This window comes from Meriones unguiculatus, chromosome 6 (assembly GCF_030254825.1).
Source record: "Meriones unguiculatus strain TT.TT164.6M chromosome 6, Bangor_MerUng_6.1, whole genome shotgun sequence".
Taxonomy (NCBI): Eukaryota; Metazoa; Chordata; class Mammalia; order Rodentia; family Muridae; genus Meriones; species Meriones unguiculatus.
Genome location: NC_083354.1, coordinates 11233165 through 11254911, shown reverse-complemented (window position 1 = coordinate 11254911; position 21747 = coordinate 11233165). Strand labels below are relative to the sequence as shown.

The window sequence follows — 21747 nt, the reverse complement described above, 5'->3', positions numbered from 1 at the left end:
TATGGTACAGTGATAAAGTGGGTGTGTGGGGACCTGGGTTTGATCTACAGCATTGAAAAAAAAAAGTTTAAGTGTTCTTCCTTATAGAAGGAGGAAGGGGAAAATTAATGTAATACAAGAAAAAAGGTATGAGGTATTCTGGCTTGAAGCCAACTTGCCTTAAGGGAAAATTAATTCTTTTTTTGTTTTTTGTTTTGTTTTGTTTTGTTTTTAATCCCCAACAATAGTGGCTCCTAACTTACTTGTAATTCTACCACCTTATTACCTGTTTGCCTTTCAGCCTCATTATAACAACCTCCAATCCTGCATCTACACGAAAAGAAGCTCCATGGCATAGATTCATTTCTCTTTTCATTGAGTATGAATCAGCATGGATTTTATTGCAGAAACTTTATAGGAGACCATGAAACAACTTGCAATGCCTCAGATAAAAATAATAGCTCTTTTTTTAAAAAAAGATGTGTGTGTGTGTGTGTGTGTGTGCATGTCCCCATGTGTGTAGTGCCTGAAAAGGCCAAAAGAAGGAGTTACATCCCCTTGGGCTGGAGTTACAGGTGGTTGTAAGCCACACAACCAAAGTGCTCTGGAAGATCAGCAAAGATTATTAACCACTTAACACATCTCTCTAGCCCCTACATTTCTTACTTTTATCGTGAGTGTGTGTGCGTGTGTGGTGTGGTGTGGTGTGTGTGTGTGTGTGTGTGTGTGTGTGTGTGTGTTAGGCTCGTGTGTGCAGGTGCCTGTTAGTGAAATGTGGAAGCCAGAAGTTGATGACATTAAACGTCTTCTCTTTATCATTTTGTTTATTTTTTTTAATTTTTAGAAAGAAATTCATATAGCAAATGGACATACGTTTTTAAATAAACTTGAATGCATGTGTGTGAGCAGTACTGAAGTAGTTGCAGGAGAAGACAGGAGCAGCTCTGGGAGATGACCCATGTGAGGGGCTTGGCTATTATTTCGGGAAAATTTACTTGGAGACAAGAAGCCACTCTCCATCGGCTTAAGTTTGTTTCCTCTCCTTGCAAACAAATGACCCTTCTCTAGATGATGCTGAATTGGTCCTCAAGGGAAGGACAGACAGAGACCAGGAAAAAGCCATGGCAAGGCTAATCCCTGCCTTTGCCCTTCCGGCCCTCAGAGTGCGTGAAATACATGGTGGAAAGTGGAAGAAAGGAAGTTTGCCTCCGTGTCTGGAATCACTTGCTGGCTGGTTCTGCTGTGACCAGATCTCACAGACTTTTGCGGAATGAAGACAATTACTCATATTTGAAAAGAGGGCATTCTGTTTAGCTTCTGTGGCTGCACAAAGCAAAGCGGAAAGAGGCATCAAATAGCGTGAAGAAGAAAAAAAGAAAACAAAACACAGCCCCGCCCAGACAAGCATACTTTATTCCACAGAGACAAAAAACGGCCCTAGAGTCAGAGAAAGGTTCTGTTTTACCAAAGGAGACACTTGGCTTTTCAGCAGAGTTTTCTCTGGCCTAAAGGTCAGTCTGGCTGCCCAGTTTCTGCTCTTAAACAACTCCAGCTTGATCTGTGAGGGCAAGCATGCACTTTGCACACTGTATTTCCAGCTTCTTTCAACGTTCTATTTCCACCTTATTTTGGTAACTGCCTTGATTTCTACTTCAAGGCACCAATGAGACCTGACATCCCCCCCCCCCCCACACACACACACATGCTTGGCAATACTGAGGATTTAAGACCTCAAGCATGCTAGGCAGAGGCTCTACCTGTCACTGAGCCTTCTGCCCTGGTTTTCAGCTGATTTTTTAATATGCTGAGTAGAAGAGACGTTTAAAATCATTCTTTTGATAAATTAGTAAAAATCTGTAATTGCTAACAGGAAGGTAATAGCATACATTTATCTCTATTTGGCTATAGTTTCTAAGCGTAACTAGTTAATTGGTTATTCCTACGTAATTTTCCATAAAGGATAACTTCTCAGAAGGTTTTATAAAAATAAATTGATAAATAAAATAAATTGATAAAAAGTAATCATGGGCCAAAAAGAAAAATAAAGATAAATACTCTGCATAAAATAGAACTATAAATGAATCAAATAAAACTTTTTTTTTTTGCTTTTTTAGCATATTACATCATTTAGAGATCTTGGTACCAACTTTTGAACTAGATGAAGAAATAATAAATGACTTTTTGGCAAATCTATAGTGTTTAATTTTTGACTTGTTCTAGTTTAAGCTTGTTTGCTTGAAGGACATTTCAGAAATGATCTAGCTGTCTTGGTCTGCCTGGTGCATGGGAGTTCTTAGAGTCAAAATCACATCTTTCTGTACAAATAGGTTATTATTTCTACTCAAAACCTTCAAAATAGAATTATCACATCATTTGAAAATCCCGTAAGAAAACAAATATCAGCAACAATGTGACCTTAGAACTGGCCTGTGGGTATAATCTCTGTAGAAATTGCTTGCAAATTTCTTTTATGAACTTCTAAGATTTCTTTTTTCAACATAATATCTTTGCGGATTCTTTAGGAATTTCGCATCATGCCACTCAATTTCACTCATTTCCCAGTCCTTCCATGTTCACCACCCCACAAAAGAAAATAAAAAACTGAAATAAAAAAAGTTCAGTTTGTGTTATCTGTACACTCAGTGAAGCATGGTCAAATTCAGCATGGCCTCCCTTAAATAGAACTGATTTGTTCCCTTCCTGCATTCCCACCAGAAGCCATCAACTCTGGAGAGCTAACTTCAACATCCTTATCACACTTTTTAAGAGTCCTTTTCAATGGCTTCCTGTTTAGGCTGCTACTTTTTTGGGAGGGTGGAGAATGAGATTGGAGAAGGGGTTGTCACAGATGCCTTCCATGTCCCTCTTTCTTAACCATGCATCTCCAGTCATCGATATCACTGCAAAAGCAGCTTCCTTGCTCTTCACAGTCAGCGGGAGCATGGATCATGGGCCTCTCCATGGTTTCTGGTAACAGCACAGACCCCAAACACACGGCTGCAGTAGGCGGGTGGACCTTGTCAAGGCCCTCTAAAGCCACCCGGACTCCAGATATCACCAGGGCCTCAATGGCAGCTCAGGCCACTCACATCAACATGGCTCCCGGAAGCCCCACAGTCCTTGGACATCAACACAGCAGACCCCTGCTGCAGCAGGCCCAAGAGCCAGACAGGGCACTCGGCCTCAGCAAGGTCCCGGATATCACCAGGGTCCCACAAACGGCCGCGCAGGCCACTCACATCAGTATGGTTCTCACTGCCATCTTGTCCTGTCGTGCCTCGGGTTCTGCCCGGCCTCAGCACACGTACCGCTTCGTTTTCCCATCTTTCCCAGCTCGCCATCATGTATTTGTTCACTGTAGCGGCGTCCTCTACCCGCCGGCACCCCCACTTCTAATATGCGATGTTATTCAAACGTGTTTCAGGAAGGTCTCAGTTACAAGAACTCTGTAATTACAGCCTCAGAGGAAGCAGTCATTCTCTGTAACTTCCAAAGTGCCTTTCACTTGGGGTCTTAGCTTTTCAGATACTCAGTTCTACATTTTCCGTCACTGAATTATCAAGATATCCCAGAAACTCCAGAACTTTGACAAAGTTCATTACAGTAAAATATGAATGTAACTCAAAAATCACTTACAGCTGCAAATGGTTGAGGATTATAAACCGAGGAAATGTTTTAATCAGTAATAAGGCTATTATGAAACTTTGAACTAATGGATAAAAACTATTTTTTCCTAAGATACACATGAAATGGGTAGTGAAATTCTTATGGTGTTATCAACGAAGTATATTAACCTTATTTGCCTTAGCATTTAACAATGCTTAAATGCTTATTAACAATATTTGCCTTAGCATTTCTACCGTAAGCGTGATGACCACCCCCATTTTCCCACAGAGAAACGGAGGCAGAGAGAACGTGGCGCTATGGCACTGCTGATCATGAGGAGCCCCGCGGTCCTACCCCAGCAGTCTAACTCTGAAGACTCCGCAGCTCCTTCTCCAGGTAAACGCCAACCGCTGCTCTATGACATTCTGCCTGGCAGGCGCCTTAGCTTGCTTTGTGTGGCTGAGACAAAACACCAAGACCAAAGCGACTTGGGGGATAGGGGCATCAACTCACCAAATAGTTTAGAGTCCACCACGAAGAGAAGCCACGGCAGTACCTGGAGGCAGGAACTGAAACAGAGGCTGTGGGAAAGATACGGCTTACTGGCAGTATCTTAGAAACCTCATCATGAGTTTTTAACTTGCTTCCTCATATAACCCGGGACCACCTATTAATTAGCAATCATTAATCAAGAAAATGCCCCCACAGACTTGCCGATGGGTCAGTTTGATGGAAGAATTTTCTCAGCTGAACTTACCTCTTCTCAGTTGATCATATCATGTATCAAAAATAAATAAACAAACATTGGGTACCTGTGGTTATGATGTTACGAAATACGTACTCAGCCTTCCTCCTTGTTTCCTGACATTCAGCTCCTAAAGGCTCTGGAGATCTACGGAGTGACGGGGTCCTTTGTGTGGTGAGATGGATGGTGGGTAAGGACTCTCAGGTGTGGTTAGAGTGAGGAAGGGTGGGTACTGGAAAGACTTAAGTGTCATTAGACGGTTGGAACTTTCGGTTCCATGGAAAGGAGAGGCACTGCAGGGTAAGCGCTTACAGTGACTGATAACTGGATCAACTGGGCTGATAGAAACCTCCACGCAAATCCGAACAGGCCGTAGAGAGGAGCGAATAGGGTCTGCTGCTGAGGCATGAGGACCTGAAGCGCGATCCTTAGCGCTTACATAAAAAGTCAAGCACAGAGGTGCCATTCGAACAGGACAGACGCAGGGTGACGCTCAGAGCTCACTGACCGGCCAGTTCAGTTAGGCACAGCAAGTCCTAGGTTCAGCCAGAAAGAGCCTGTCTCAAAAACTAAGGTGGAGAGGGACAGAGAAAGACACCTGAAATCACCTTCCGGCCTCTGCATCTCTGCATGCACAGCCTTCACACATGTGTGTCTGTAAACACACACACACACACACACACACACACACACACACACACGTACATACTTCTATCTGGTTCCTTTTCTGTATCCTTTGCAATAAACCAGTAAACACAAGTTCTATGAGCCATGCTAGCAAATTAACTAAATTCATAGAGATGGCGATGGAATCCCCGGCCTGTAATTACTGGTAGAAAGATGGATGACATCCTACTGTACTGATTGGTATTGCAAAAGATCATTCTCATAGGAGCGCTTTACTTGTGAGATCCAACCACTAGGTACACAGTACCAGGATTGCATCGAAATGATTGCTTCCCACGGGAAACACTGTGAATTTTGGTGGCTGGGGTGAGCATCCCATGTTGGCTGTAGAAACGTGGGCTTTGTTTTTCCTGTTTCAAGTACAATTATAACGTCTTAGTTAACGTCATGGACCTCAGAAGCTATATCTGAGCTAGCTAGGAAAGGAAAGCCCAGAGGAACAGCTTATCGACAGTTCCCTGAAAGCAGGAAATGGCCTGAGCATGCTCATAATCACGCTTAAGCAAGTTAAATATTTACACAGCTGATGGAAGTAAATATTTTATTTTTAATCATAACACACTTCAACTGGCACTTAGCTAGTATTCACCATTTAGGGAGAATGTACTTCTGTATGGGAGAGAATCCATGAAGAGAGACTCCTTGGGGACAAATACGAAGTCTGCGTAAATCCTGAGAGAACTACTAATGGGGGGAAATTTTAATAAGAGAAAGTGTTTCTGTGGCCGTGCAAGCTTTTGAGTGGGTTTAGAAAGCCAAGGAGCTATATGGCGTTCAAGATGTCACGAATGAGGTCAGAGCACAGAACACATAGGCACACACAGGCACCAGAGGCTGCAGAGGGAGGGAGCTGTTAGTTCACTCTAAAGAATACCTCGGTGAAAGGAAAGAAAGTCAGCATTGCCCTCCACATGCATGTTCACATTAGATCGCCTCAAAGCCCGGTGACTAGGTCCCGCCATACTTTTTTGCTACTTGTACCTATTGCCACACTGTACCCGATTTAGGGAAACATTGTCAATCCAGGAAAGGCATTTGTTCTAGCTACTGTGTGTGTTAGGTGGCCCTCCACGTTTCTCTAAAGGCAAAGCAAGTGTCACAGCAGCGGGAATGATCCGTTTCCTTCCAACGGGAATGTGCCACTGGTTTACACTAAGCATTTAAGTAAGCTCTTGCTGACTCACTCTGACTGCTCTAAGACGCACTGGGCTAAAGGTCAGAAATTCGACGAGATAAAGAGACAAAGCCTAATCTCAAATCCTTAAAGGCATGCTCTATGACTCAGTCATACCTGGCTGTGTATTTAGTCATAGCTTGAGGCCACACCCACAGCAGTGCTGAGAACGGATGACAGATGCAGAAAAACGAATAAGGTCAGAGAAGGCTGATTTTTAATACCCAAAACACCATAAGTTATCCACATTCCCCCACGTTCACTGCTATTGATATTCAGGCATACACACGTTCTCACATCAAAAATTTTAAAAGCTGGGCCTGAAGCGGCAAGTTTGTAATCCCAGCCGCTTGGGAGATTGATGCACGAGGGTTGTAACTTCAAGACCTGCTTGGACTAGGAGTGACTTCAAGGCCAGCCTCGCAACTTAGTAGTGAGGTCCTGTCTGAAAATCACAAGGGCTCAGGATATAGTTCAGTGGTAGAACACTTGCCTAGAATGTGTGATGCTCTGGGTTCAATTCCCAATGCAATTAGCAAAACAAAACTCTTTAAAAAGAAAACTCACATGAAGGAAAATAGTTGAAACTTCAATTAAGACTACAGTAAGCAATGGGCACACAAGATGTTACTAGTTAGCTAACTTAATAGCCTTTCTCCTTCTCCAGATGATATTAAGGCAGAGGAACCCCCCTCTCCTTGACCTCTGAACGTTGACTGAGATGAACTGATAGCACATAGACAATCAGGAGAAATGAGACAGCAGTTTGGTTGTGTGCACAGAGGGCAGTCATGGGACTGTGTGGCCGCTGAGCCGATGAGGTTCAGATGTGAGCGTGACTCCTCATCATCCAAGTAAAGCTCAGGAGTGTGCGTCTCCACCAACCCAGTGAGGCTTGGATGCCTGTATATCCTTCCCCATACAGTAAAAAAAAAAAAAAAAAAAAAAAAAAAACTGGGAGAAAATGGGACAATTTAGAGGGATAGTAAATGATTGTCAAGGGAATGGATAGGCTTGGAGATAGAGCTGAGATTATAAAATGATTCTCAGGGATCTGAATGAGCCAGAAACAGAGATGTTATCTTGGGGCAAAGTTCACGCCCCGTGTGGAAGCGCTTTGATAGACTATGAGCTTCCTTCATGACAATGGAAGGCAGCTGTGATCTTCTGTGAGTCTGGTTTTAATGTAGATTAAGTTCCTTCCTACACTGGATTAGAGGGGGGCAGGGCTCAGAAGGATCATCTCTAGGATTACTCCTCCAACTCAGCATGTCAAAAACGCACTCTTCGAGATACCTTTTTGTGAGTCCCAACAATATACACATGAAGAAAGCATAGCATCCCTACCACAAATGCTGCTGTGGAGTTGCAGCTTTTCGGTACACATTACCTGTACACCAACATGCAATTCGAGATGGGGCATTACTGCTCTCTCTTCCAGGAAGGCTCTCTCATGCCTCTGCCCAGTAACTGTCTATCCATAAACGTGCTGGATCTCAGAAAACAATACCACCAAAGTATAGACAGTCCTTTGGCATGCTCATAAACAGTCTCAGGGCTGGAGCCTTTCTACCCTTCTATTGTTTCTCCTACATCATAAGATAGGGGATCCCCCGAGTGCCCTCTTGTAACAGGAGACTGCTTATGAAAGAAATGCAATGTTTTAAGCCCCCTTTCTGGGGATTACATCAAGAAACAGAAAGATTATCTTAAAAGTAACTGAACGTTGTCATTCTGCCTGAGCAGATCTGTCTGCTCTTTCAGTTTCATGGCCTAATCATCTCATGATTAGGTGCTGATTATCTTCAATATTACAATCTCAATATATGAACTTGGAGAATTCATAAAACTCTGCGGTTCACAGAGTACTTCCCTCCTCTACATCACTGCCTTGCTTTTCTACATTAGGCAGTTTTTATTCTTTGGTTTCACAGACGATGAAATAGTGAGTCAGAAAGGTTCTAACTCATCCAAGGCCTTTATGCTGCTGACTCTTATCTACATCAGAAACAGTCTAGTTTCCACAGAACCCAGGCCAACAGAGGAGCAAGATAGCCAGTCATGTTATTTGGAAAGAAACACGAAATATTATTTGACTATACATGGTGGCTCACAAATCATTATTCTTAGTTCATGTGTATAATCTCCATTCTTCTTTGTTCTTTTCTAAAGACATGGTTGTAAGAAATAGTTAACTTGTTGTTGTTGTTGTTAAGTGTACTATAAAAACACACACACACACACACACATTACCACCACGAGGGCTGGAGAGATGGCTTGGTGGTTAAGAGCACTGGCTGCTCTTCCAGAAGACACAGGTTCAATTCTCAGTACCTACATGGCAGTTCACCACTGTTTGTAACTCCTGTTCCAGGGGATCTGACACCTTCACAGCAATGTGTATTTAAAAAAAAAATACCACTAATGTGATGATAAATGATGCCCCTGGCATTAGGACTGAAGATGCCAGCAGAAAGCCTACTGCAAAGTGGACAAAGTACCCCAGGCTCATGGCTACTCCCCTTATCAACTGGTCATCATGGAGAGAAAAAGTCTGGACGCAGTGTTCTGTCTATAGCTAGTGAAGTGGTAAAAGGCTGCAACATTTTCAACAAAATCAGTTTTTGATTCAAAAGAGATTAACCCTAGGTTACCCAGACTGTGCCTTAAAGCTGATCTCTACCTATGGACACTAGCTTGGGAACTCCGCTCTGTTCGTGACGTTAAGGGGAAAAAAAAAACACACCTTGTGAAGTAGGATCACAGACAGATCTGATTGAGAGACAGCTTCATCCCAGGGGCAAGGAATCTTCCCAACCATGTGTTAAGCAAAGCACATGATCCTGCATGTCAGGGCTTTCTCAAGCATTAAATGAAGATGATCACCATACCTGAGCCAGAATGGAAGGACATGGAATGTTGTCTGGACATGAGAAAGGAAAAAGGAGCCCCACCTTCCCACCCAGATCCTGAGTCCAGGTTTAGCTTCTCACCACCTGAGAAGCAAGAGTTCCGGCACAATTAACTACTGCTTGAGGCTTTTCTCCTTTCCAAGCTGGAAGCCTGAACTTTTCTAGGACTCTCATCAGAGATCTCCTATGGAACCCTAATGAGTCCTGGCTTTTTTTCCTCCTCATATTAATATATCCTCAAACTTACCCTGGAGCCACCCAGGTACATAAAGGGGGAACAAAAGGAAAGAAGAGGGCAGGGGAGAGGGGGCTTAGAGACCTCTTGTACACGAAATCCTCAGAGCTCCCAAAATCCTGTCCACAGTTACCACTAGTACTCTTGCAGTGCGACCTCCCCCCCCACCACGAGCAGCCCGTATCCTGTCTCCCCTGAGTGCCTTTCTCTAATTTCTAATGAAGCCCCAGCTCTGCTTTACATTGAACGGTCCTGGCTTGTGCTCCATATAGGAACCATCCATCTTGGATTTGTCTGGATTGAGGCCCCTACAAGATTAGGAGAATCCCTCAGGCTACTGACAGTGACAGTGTGGAGCTGTGCCTCTGACCCCTTGACAATAGCAAGCATATTGAGTCTCTGTCTCTATGGATTGGCCTCTTTGTAACTCTTCCATTATATGTAAAAAGGTTGGGTCTGGTTTCTTTAATTTACCTAAGATTTTCATGGTTTGTTCATGTTGTTGTATGTGTTGGAGTTTATTACTGAGTGAAGGTCATCCTGTTGTATGATGACCACATTCTGTTAGTTGATAGAAATTTGAGCTGTATAAATTTTGTGTGGGCTTATATTTTCAATCCTTATGAGCGCACACCTTGAAACAGAGTTGGCCTATATTCTATGTTCTAGAATAGCTAAGTCATAGCAGGTTTGTCAGGATGAGTAATCATTAAGAGAAATGAGTAATGTATAGAAAATATTTCTCACGGGTATAATAAACACTCAGGAAGTATGTTATTAACTGCTGCACTTATTATATTGATCTCACATAAAATTAATTAAAATATATTGGATCAGACTTATATCCAAAAAGAGAAATAGGACTCTGATGATATGGGAACTTTCCTTCCAAACACATGTAATGGACAAATAGCAGATATATATAAGCTCCAAAAAGAAGACATGTCTGCAGCCAAACCATGGAGGGCCTCTACAGCAGGCAATGAAAGTTGACTCTGCATCTCATCTGTCATGAGGTAACACACCGGAGTAAATTCACAGGGCCTGGGAGATTGACCTCATGAGGATGGGATGCGAAGTTCCTGGCAGCAAGAAGCCAGGCAGGTTTGTCTCAGCAGAAACTCTCCTGCCCCCGGCTGCTGACGATGGCATGGAGGCAGTGGCTTACCCTGGGGCAGTAGAGAAAGTGCCTCAAGAGCACAGAGCTGAATCAGTGTCATTCTGAGCCCTCTTAATCTGACTCTCCACATTATGAAATCCTCAAGCCAAGGAACAAAGGTAATATTTACACAAAGACAAGGGAACAGCACAGAAGCCCAGCTTACCCAGCCAAAACCAACTCATGATGAATTTGCTAGAAGCTGAATCCAAATGAGTCCAGAGTTATAAGGAGCCTAAGAGATCTGTCCCCAGGAAACAAAAGACCAAGAAGCAAGCCACAGGCACACAGGTTAAAAAACAAACAAACAAACAAACAAAAAAGTCCCACAAGGTGAAACTACACACACAACGGAGCGGTGATTGCATAAAATTGGAAAACTAAAAGGAAGAAGGGAGCTTACAGCCATGTGCAGACATTCTAAAAAACAAAACAAAACAAAACACAAATTTGAAGTGGAACTGATTGACTTAAGGCTGATCTGACCCGAACAGAACTGAGCTGAGTGATTTTTGCCAACCTTTGTTCTAAACATTGTCAGAAAAAAAAAAAAAAAAAAAAAGCAGCAATAACGAAAGATGAACTTTCCAGAAATAACTTCGGATTATTTTTAAACAATCGTTCTAACCTTTTTGACTCAGCTCCTATGGTTTTCCTTGTTAACAGGGACTTTAATGTCTGCACCACTCTTCCCAAGAGAACGTGTATTCGTGGCAAGGAAGTAACATAGGAGCAACAGACGAAAGTATCAGTAACGAATGTATACTCCTGCCTTGTGAACTAGAGGTAACCTTGGACATCAAAGCAAGTCAGAGCTCTTTCTACTCAGAAGCAGCAATGAGTCTATTAGAGAGGCGTACTTACCTTCCGGAGTGACGTAAACATGGGAAACTGGCATAAAAATAAGAGAGAGGGGAAGGCTGTAACAAAGAATAGTATTCAGGAGTGTGTTTAGTTACAAATAACAGACACTGAAAGCCCAAAGCTGAACGTGAAAGTTTTCCCTGTGTGTTAAGAATAAGAAATCAAGGGCCATCCCCAAAGCTGACGGATTTCAATGGGCCCTTCTGGTTTTTACATCCTCTATTCTCAGAGCGAGGCTTAGAATAAGGTGAATGTTCATTTTTTTTTTCTCTTCTTTGTGCAAGATAGCTGCTTTTCTTTGGCATTAAATCTCTATTCCTGCCAAGTAGAAAAAGGGTTATGGGTGGGGCTCAACAGGTTTTAGGAAAGCCCCTGTCCTCTGTCTCTCTCATGGAACACTGTGGGGTCACATGATCTCTAGCTGCAAGACAATTGGATAAAGCAAACAGTTTTTTTAGTTTGCCATGCTGGACACAACTAGGCTCTTTTCAAAAGAAAAGGGTGCTAAGAATTGGCAAGAGTGGAGCTGGTTACCTAGCTCAGAGACAGGATGCTGGCTGAGGCTGAGAGACCCTGGGCTTGTTTCTTGGCAGGACCTTAGCCTTGCATTCTGGCCGTGTCAATTGTTAAATATTACAGAAGTTATAGAACAACCCATATGCGGAGGTCTGTGAAGCCCTACTACCTGCAGATAAAACATAAACTAAACATTACTAATTTTCCAGTCATTTTAAACAGACCTCTTCTTCTTTATCTATAATTTCAAGACCGTGAAGTCTTATGACCAATTTTTTGACACACACTTGATGTGACTTAAGGATAAGTCATTTAAATATATATTTATTATATTTCATATAATAATTACATTTATATACTATTATACATTATATAAATAAATATTATATCTGTTTATTCTGATGTTTAACTGAAGGTGCTGTCCTGTAGCCTAATTAGAATGTTATAGAATAAAGAATATCTTCTAAATTTGAAAAAGTTCTGAATACTCCAAGCCTGATCACCTAGTGAACTTAAAAAGATGACCTCAGTGTAAATAGAGTGTAGCAGAAGTCTTAGGGTGACCAAGACAATTTTGAGTTAGGGCAGAAAAAAATTAAAAACAGCAAGTGCTGGATTTTGGAGACTCCGAAATAAGATCAATGACTGTTTAAAACTGACAGGCACTCATATTTGAGTGACTTAAGCCATTTCTATAAGTCAGTGCCTTTGAATGAAGGCATCAGGACATCAAGAATATGCAAGAACGGATCTCCACTCGTCCGCAAGAACTGTGATGGAAATCACAGCTCATCTTCCATTAGTTCTTTGGCTGCTTATGACGTATTAGCCAAAAGGAAAAAAAAACTCATCTGTTTTCTTGTTTAATATCCATGTTATCTTATACAAGCACTGTTGTATGGAAAAATCATAGAAGATGATTTTAAGGTTCAAAACTGAAACAAGCTGAACCTAACTTGAGGTTTCATTTCTCAGTCTTTCAATGTCAGAGCCAAGTGCCAGGGAAGTGAGTGATTAAGCCAAAGCAGACGTCAATGCACCTCAAATTTAATGTGCACAAGAACCGTGGGTGAGGGATGTGGGCTTGTTGTTTGAAAACATGTACTCAGGGCTGGTGAGATGAGTCAGCAGGCAAAAGCAATTGCCACCAAGCCTGATGACCTGATTCAACCCCCAAGACAAGGTAGAAGGAGAGAATTCCTCAAGCCAACTCTAATGTCCACATGTGTGTTGTGACAGAGGTACACCTGCACACGAACATTCATGTACACACAATAAACAAACAAAAACAAATTAATTAATGTACTAAAACACCTTCGTTCTGATCTAGGTCTCGCACGGAGGGCGAGGTTCCTTTTGCCTTGCTCCCACACTTTTGGTTGATTTTGATGTGAACTATACTTTCAACGTCAAAGGCCTAAGATGCCCAGAAACCCTATATTTTCATAATCCTCTATGTAAAAAAAAAAAAAAAAAAAAAAAAAGATGCATGTAAAATAACTGTGAAATAGTTACTAATAGTGGTTGGCTACTGGTAGTCAGTTACATGTTGAACATGCATGAAGTCTTAGGAGGATGGCATGTGCTTTAGAAATCCAGCCAGTTTGCCAAGACCGTGATGAATGAGCATAATTGAGATGTGGGTGAAACCCTCTAAGAATGAGAGGCTTCCGTCCCGACATGCCCCTTCGAATACGCTGAACACATGCCAAGCTTCTACTAACAGGTAGTTTACGCCCAACCTTGAGAAAACTTGTGTCTTAAACCCTCTGCTCCAGGTGCAATTGGGTAATGGTGGAAGGTTTAGTTAATATCTTGAGTTTGTTTCTTGCGAGGAAACCGCATTTTAGTGGTGCAGACAAGCACGATTTAAGTTAGATAATAGGCCACAAGAAGTAGAGCGGAGGGGAGAACGCTGTGACAAGAAAGAGCAAAAAAGGGGCTCCGAGGGCCATCAGCTTCTGCAGGGCCTGTAATACTACGTGAATTCTCTTAGAAGCTCTAGCCCTAATCTGTGTTCCTTACATATGACAAAAGCGACCTTTTTCTAAGAATCCTAAAGCTCGCTCACTCTACCAGCAGAGAAATGCCGACTGGTTTAGCTGTCAGGGAAGCGTCGCCTCGCTTAGCTGCCACTGCAGTGAACTACTGAACACAGTCTCTCTCATCTTGAGCAGCCAGCCCCCTCCCTGTCCCCTGCTCAGCTGGGCGGCCCGGGATCTGTTTTCAGTCTGTAGCTTTTCCTGCAATCAACGGGATCATGTGAAACATAGCCTTTGGGTATGCTTCTCCACATGGCTTCTGAGATCCAAAGCGCTGGCGTGTGTGTATCCCCTCGTTCTTCCACACTAAGCCAAACTGATTTGGGAGCAGAGGTAGCAGTAAAGTAACGGGAAATACTGAAAATTTGAACATTAGGCATCTTAATTGACATTATGATACTGCTTATTTTAAATATTTGCTCACTATTTTAACATGCTTAATTTACCCGAAGCCGTACTGCTCCCTGGGGAACGACTCTGTATTTCTTCATTTGCCCACCTGTCTTCAAAACTTCCAGCCATAAAGGCAATGTGTAAGAAATTTTAATGGACATATTCTGTACACAAGATTAAAAATAGTTATTATATGTCTATTCACAGGAGCAGTGTTTCACACAGTACTTTAAGATTATGAGTCCTGCACAAATTTAACATCATCACTGAGATGGGGAAACAGATGTATACCAATGAATAAGCAGCCATTCAGGCTCCATATCAAATTCTTGTTGGAAAACATCAAGGAAAATACATTTTATTAAATAATCCTATAAGTCTGCTTTTAACAATGTATTCAAACAACAGATTAAATTTGTCGTTATCTGATTTTGAGGCCTCTTCCTTGCCCTTACCTCAATAGTGCAAGAGGGAAAGTTCAGCTACTTATTTCAGATGTAATCCCAAGAAATCCCTGGTATCTCAGTTAGGGTTGCTAGTGCAGTGACCAAAGAAACTCGGGGAGGAAACGGTTTATTCATCACAGTTCACCATCAGAGGAAGGTCAGGACAGAAATCAAGCAAGGCCAAAACCTAGAGGCAGCGGCTGATGCAGAGCCCACGGAGGAACACGGCTTATTGGTTTGCTCCTCATGGTCACTCAGCCTGCGTTATGACAGCACTCAGGACCACCAGCCCAGGGGTGGCACCACGCACAATGGACTGGCCCCCACCCCATCAATCACGTCAAGAAAATGCCCCAAAGGCTTGGCTACAGCCCATCTTAGGGAGCCATTTTCCTCATCTGAGGCTCCTTCCTCTCCAATGACTCTAGCTTGTGTCCAGTTGACATACAGGCAGCACACCAGGGAGGGAAGGAGTGGGGGAAACAAGGTAGAAATGGAAGGAGGCTAGGAAGCATCCATCAGCAACCTAGTTGCTGGAGGAGCTTCTGTGTCGAGCTCCTATGAATCTGAGAAACAATACTCAACAGACCTCAGAGTTATCCCTAACGAAGGCTAAAAAGCTGGGCACCTACCCACAATCCCTCATTCTCCCGAGACTCGGGTGTCTTCAGAGTATCAGCTCTCCAACTCTGGCTTGTCACACAAGCTGCTGAACTTGCTCTCCAGACCAAAGCAAAGCCCTCCGCGAAGACTACAGGTACTCCCAACCGTATTTTATCTGGACTACAAGCCTGAGAGATAAGTTTTACTATTGTCATTTTATGAGCATGAAACTGAGGGTGACTTTCTCAAATTCACACAGGTAACAGATACAGCAAGAACCTGAACCCAGACCATCTGTTTCCATACATCATTTCTTTTTTTTTTCCAGTCATAAGAATCCATCTTATAATTTAAGAAGATAAAAAACGATTTGTCTATTAAAAACCCCAAGGCCATTTCAGGTCTAATGCCATGAGGGATACAGGATCAAGAGTCCTTAGAAAGCTGTTAAAGAAGTAGTGTCCACAGAGCTAGTTGAGAATGTGTGTGTGAGAGAGAGAGAAAAGTAGAAGAAAGAGAGAGAGAAAGAGACAATTCATGTATACAGGCATGTGTATAAATTCCCTAAAATATTATATTATGATATATACATATTATGATATATATAGTGATACAGTGTCATAATGTATAACATGTCTGTCAATTATGTATAGATATATGTGTATGTGTGTGTGTGTGTGTGTGTGTGTATAATTAATAAAAGCATCATTTCAATCAAAGAGCTTGCCTTTCACCAGACTAAGACAGTGAGACTGCTTTAAGTTTGGGAGAAGTAAAAGTTGATCTTGATGGTCTAGCTTGTGGGCTTGAGCATCACCATGGAGACAAACCTCTGGATGCAGATGCCTGAGATGGGGTTTCTAGAGAAGACTTATTGAGCTGGGAAGAGGTATTCTGCAAGCAAGGCTCAAACTGAATTAAAAAGGAGAGTGAGCTGAGCATCAGAACCCACAGGTGGCCGCTTTGGAGGAGATGCGGGCAGTTGCCAGAAATGCCTGCCGCCATGCCCTTCCAAATGATGGATCCTGTCCTTTGGCGTGAGCCCAAGCTAACCCTCTCAAGTTGTTTTCCTTGGGTATTTTCTCACAGCCACAAGTAACTAACACAGACTGAGAGGACAAACAATGTTCATGACAACAGGACCATAAATTCCAGAGTTTAATAGAAGGACTTTAGAAGTTGGTGAGGGACATGTCAAGGTAGAAAGGTCTAAGACAGAACACATTTCTGGTTTGTTCCCCTCGCTACCCCCACCTCAGCCATTCCCCTTCTGCAGTTAGCATCCTTACTAATTTCTGACCACCCCTGGCCAGTTTTGTAATGTTCTTTTCTCAGAAAGCTACCTGAATAGAATCCTTTTTTCCCTCAAGTCCTTTCCCAAATCTCTCCTCAAGGAAAGCAACCTATATAATCACTCTAAATAATGGTTTAATATGATGTCTTACCTGGGCACCTAGCTGCCCCCCCATCTTCTGTGCCAGTTTTCCCTGCTTTAGATCATACTTATTACCTTCCGGTGTCCTGTGCAGTTATTTGTTCATTGTATTTCACGTTCTCCTTGCTACAGTTCAAGCTCCATAAGGAAGCTTGTGACTCACTGTGTTTCCATCACCTACAACATCTGCACGTGGTACAGGCTCAATGAACATCTGTTATAAAAGAGAAAAAAAATGAATGGGATCCAGACATGGTGATTGCATACTTGAAAGCCCAGCACACACATGGTTGTGACCCAAACCTGGACTACCTAGTTAGTTCAGGCTAGCCTGAGCTGTATCGTGAAATCTGGTCTGAAAAGTCCAAAAAGAAAAAATAAAAATAAAAGGAATCAATTACCCTTTGAAAGAACAAGGCACGGTTTTATGCCTTCATAGCACACTGCTCCTCATGCTCTGTGGAGACCAAAAGGCTTCACCCCCTCCCCATATTTTCTACTTCTGCACCATGTCTTATGAACTCCTCTGGCCTTTTGTCCAGAAGCCAGAAGCCTTGCCTTGTGGAAAAAGCAGTTTATTCTCAACTCACTTTTAAGTAGTAGTGCCACTGTTTGCTTGTGAAGCAGACAGTGACGGGTAATGTAATATGAGCTGTCTCTGTTTTGAACACAGTGGACACTGGGAAGCAGGTTTTGGTTGAATTTGTCAAACAGAAGATAGGATCTGCTCTACAGTCAGCACTAGGTCTAGACGCTGCCCTTACATTGTCAACACTGCGCTCACAGATTTACACTGTCGGGAAAACATTTGTTCTGGTTCCAAAAGTCAAGGTCAGGAGACAGAATCCAAATTAGAGAGTGAAAATGGGTCCCTCTGTCAAACACGGGGAAAGACAGAACCACGGGCCAAAACACTGCTTTTTGAGTGAAATCACTCATCGCTTGTGTAAAAGGAAAAATAGTTATGTATTTAAACAATCCTAATATGTGATCCTGCTGGGAAAATCCAAAACATACAGTCTAGACCGCACCTTAGAGTAGGCCTGACAGAGAGCCAAGAAGCTGGGGGCTCTGTCTGCAATCTTTGTATCCACTCTTGGTTCAGAGCTATCCCTGAGAACATTAACCGGAATTCATGATGAAGTATTTAAAATTTGAATATATCTTCACCAGACTGTGAAAGCCGAGTCAAATTAACAAATAATTTCATTTCATTTAGCCGATCTAGAAGCAGACTCATTCCCTAAAGTCTACAGTAATGAGCAATTGAAACTATAGGGAACATAGGTAGCGCGTAGTAGAGAGGACACAAAGGACAGAAAAGTCCTCAGCGATGCTCGGCCTCTGTCCTCGAAGCAGTGATCTGACACAGAGAGAATGGAGGCTGACTCCATCCCACTCCAAGAACAACATCAGCCGGTTAAACTGTGGGCAGGGTGTACAGCGAACAAGGAGACGCCGTCAGGCTTTGTTCTTCAAACCAAAGTTCAGCAGCAAACGGTCCTCTTCCTAACTTGTTCATCCGTCCATCTGTCCATCCCCTCAGCACCTACTAAAAGGCTCAGGAAGACTGAGTGTCGTCACTCATAGGATAAGGGAAGAATCAGTTCTCCACAGAGCAGGGAAACTGGTCAGCGTAAATGTCACTAAGATATGCCAAGGACAGAAGCAACTGCTCTGTGTTCTTACTCGTCCACGAAAACGACAGTTGATAGCACAGAAGTGCAGGGGTACATAGATAACAGAGATCACTGGAGGCTGCCAAGGAAAGAGCACAGTGGAATGGTGGATAACAGATACCCAATTGGGGGGGGGGGAGGTTTGAAAAGCTCTAATGTTATATATCACAATAGGAGAGCCACATTCTGCAGTTTCACAAAATAGAGAAGACTTTGAACTACGAAGAAAGAGTCTGGACTGTATATGTCAGTTAAAAACTAATTAAAGGCTGGAGAGACGAATGAGCATTTAAAAACACTTTCCTGCAAGGGAATGGTCCTATGCACTGCTATAACCCCAGCACTGAGGAAGACAGATATAGGATTGCTGGGGCTTGCTGGCTGCCACCCTAGCTGAAACACACAGGCCCTGGGTCCAGTGAGAGACCCTGCCTCAGAGGAATAAGGTGGAGAGAGACAAGGGAAGCTGCCTTACACTCTCATAGGCATTCACTCACAGTCCTGGGCACATAACAAATACACACACACACAGAGGAATAAAAGGCGGCAAAGGCTGAGAATCATTAACTTGCTTTAAAGGTCTAGGTCAAGGTGAAAGGAGTGGGCACATCAACCAATATTCCCGTGGCACAGGCAGGTTTATTGCATTAAGCACCTCTGCATTTATATCTGTATTTTAATCAGACTATTTTATTTTTTCACCTGGTGATAGAACAAAAGACATTTAGTCTTTTTTTTTTTTTCCTCTCCTGTTATTCTCCTCAGTCCCCTCCAGCTCTTCATCCTCGGGTCTGAATTACAAAAACACTGAATAACAGCTTACATCCAGATGCTTATTTAATGTCACCACCAGCTACCATGAAATTTAAATGTTTTTTTTTTTTTTTTACATTTTTTGAGACATGGTTCTACTATATAGCCCAAGCTAGCTTCATATTTTCAATCTCTGCCTTCACCTCCCACCTGCTGGTATTACAGACAAACATGATGAATACTCCCAGCCCAGAAATAGTTTACCTATTTAATCCTACTTACTCTAGAAAGACTAACCATAATTCCTATAAGACTGCAAGATTCTCGGAATTGGTGATATATTAAACTATGACTTAGTGTGACCCTGTCTCTAGGGTAAATCACCCAGAAAGATTCTGTGATTTTGTGTGTGTGTGTGTGTGTGTGTGTCTGTGTGTGTGTGAACGCGCACCCGCGCAGAAATATGAGGATAAATGTGAAACAAAAAGAAAATTTGATTTGAAAAATTTCAAGGATGCAATAAAGTTTATAGCTGATCTTTGAACTACTTAATGTGTGTGAAAACTGTCCTGGGAACTGCTCTTCTACAGAATCTGAAATCAGCTAAGAAACATACTTCAGCCCAGACTTCCTCTTGGGTAAGGATGTAACTCTGTGGTAGAATGTTTTTTTGTTTTTTGTTTTTTGTTTTATGTCAAAGGCCCTAGTTCAATCCCTAGCATGTGAGCATATGTGTGTGCATAGAAGCTTCAGTTATTTTAGATTAATTTCTCAAACTGAAGTGGAGAAAATATGCCCCTCTTTGGTCATGGTATTTATCTGCTGCCCCTTATGGGAGGAACTTTGGATATAAGATTAAGCAGTTTTTGAACTCTGGACTCTAAGCCCCTTCTGTCACTTATCAACCTCAGATAGCCATCTAACTTAGTTGGCCTTTAGTTGTCTGCGCTATAAAACGAAATAGTACTGCCTGATCTAACAGATCTGTGGGAAGTGGGGATACAGTTATGAAATGTTTACAAGTGTGTCGTCTAGCAGCTGGCCAACACAGACACGTGTTCTGAAGCTGGGGCAAGCCTGAGGAGAAAGCAAGGGAGCTATTTAAAGACCAAAGGAAGTATATACAGTGAAAATAGCCAAATCACAGCTCAGTGTGTCTTTCCCCTGCTGTCTCCCATCCCACATCTGCTCTGAAGAGTCCCAGGCAGCACGTAATGACAGTACCTGCGGGAGAGTCTTCAAAACGTCCAGCCCTAGTCATGAAAAGAACAGACAAAGGCTAATTATTCTCGTTTCTGAAAAATCCTGTTCTAAGCAAGAACCCTACACTGTTCTGAGTCTGTGTCACAGTATTTTAGTCAACTCTTCATTGTATTTAATTTCATGAGGAGGTCCGGTATATTAGCAAAAATGTAAACCCTTTTCTAGTTGAGCAATTTGGTAATACTATTAAAGCTATACCTGACTTACTAGGTATCTTCGTCTATTTTGACCTACTATAAACCCAAGAGCTGTGTGATTGATAAATGAATGAAAGGACAGATGGATGGATTGACTGACTTAAAATTAGAAATGTTTTTACAGTTCTGGTAACTGAGAAATCCTAAGGTCTAGTAACCCTGCATCTAGGTAGTGAGGAAAGCCTTCCTGCTTAGTCATCCCACAGCAGAAAGTGGAAGAACAAGAAAGCATGACAGGAAGGGAGAGGAGAAGGAAGAGAAGAGAGACCTTGAGCTCAACTTCTGTCTGGAGTCCATTGCCTAGATACAGCCTCCTCCAGCAGTGATTGCACTAATCCGTTGAAGTGGGCAGAACCCTCACGACCTCTTCATCTCTTGAAAATCACACCTCTAGCCCGTGGCAGATCAGTCTCCAAATGGGCTCCCTCATAAGGGGAGCAGAGGCTGTCTCTGCCACGAACTCAGTGGCTGGCTCTTTGATCACCTCCCCCTGAGGGGGGAGGAGCTTGACTAGGCCACAGAGGAAGACTATGAAAGACAGTCCTGATGAGACCTGATAGGCTAGGATCAGATGAAAGGGGAGGAGGTCCTCCCCTATCAGTGGACTGGGAAAGGAGCATGGGAGGAGATGAGGGAGGAAGGGAGGGCAGGATTAGGAGGAAATGAGGGTGGGACTACAGCTGGGATACAAAGGGAATACATTATAACAAATAAAAAAAATATCTTTAAAAAAATCACACCTCTCACCACAATTGCCTTGGAGATCAAATTCTAAACACAGGAATTGAAAGAGACGGTTTCAAACCATTTTAATTTTGACCCACACATTTAGTGTCTTTCCTACATGCAAATATAGTCACTCCACCTCAGTAGCCTCAAAACTTTAACTCAGTTTAGCAGTAACTCAAGAGTCCAAAGTCCAGGGTTTCATCTGAATAGATTCAGAGTGAGATTCCAGGCGTGATTTATGCTAGGGCAAATTCCTCTTGAGCTCCTAGCCTGTGAACTAGCAAGTTGCATACTTCCAAAACACAGCACACAGGAATATCTTCATTCCCA

The 21747-nt window shown here is 42.6% G+C and overlaps 1 long non-coding RNA gene across 2 annotated transcripts; it reads right to left on the bottom strand.

The window, feature by feature from the left end:
- Window positions 1-785: 785 nt before the first annotated feature.
- Window positions 786-21108, bottom strand: LOC132654590 (uncharacterized). Of its 2 annotated transcripts, XR_009592219.1 has the most exons (4): window positions 20957-21108; window positions 16872-17010; window positions 3219-4166; window positions 786-1302 (listed from the first exon to the last, which is right to left on the bottom strand). It is a non-coding gene; the product is annotated as an uncharacterized LOC132654590 (long non-coding RNA). The 2 variants fall into 2 exon arrangements; XR_009592218.1 differs by lacking the exons at window positions 16872-17010; window positions 20957-21108 and having other exon boundaries at window positions 3219-8923.
- Window positions 21109-21747: the final 639 nt, after the last annotated feature.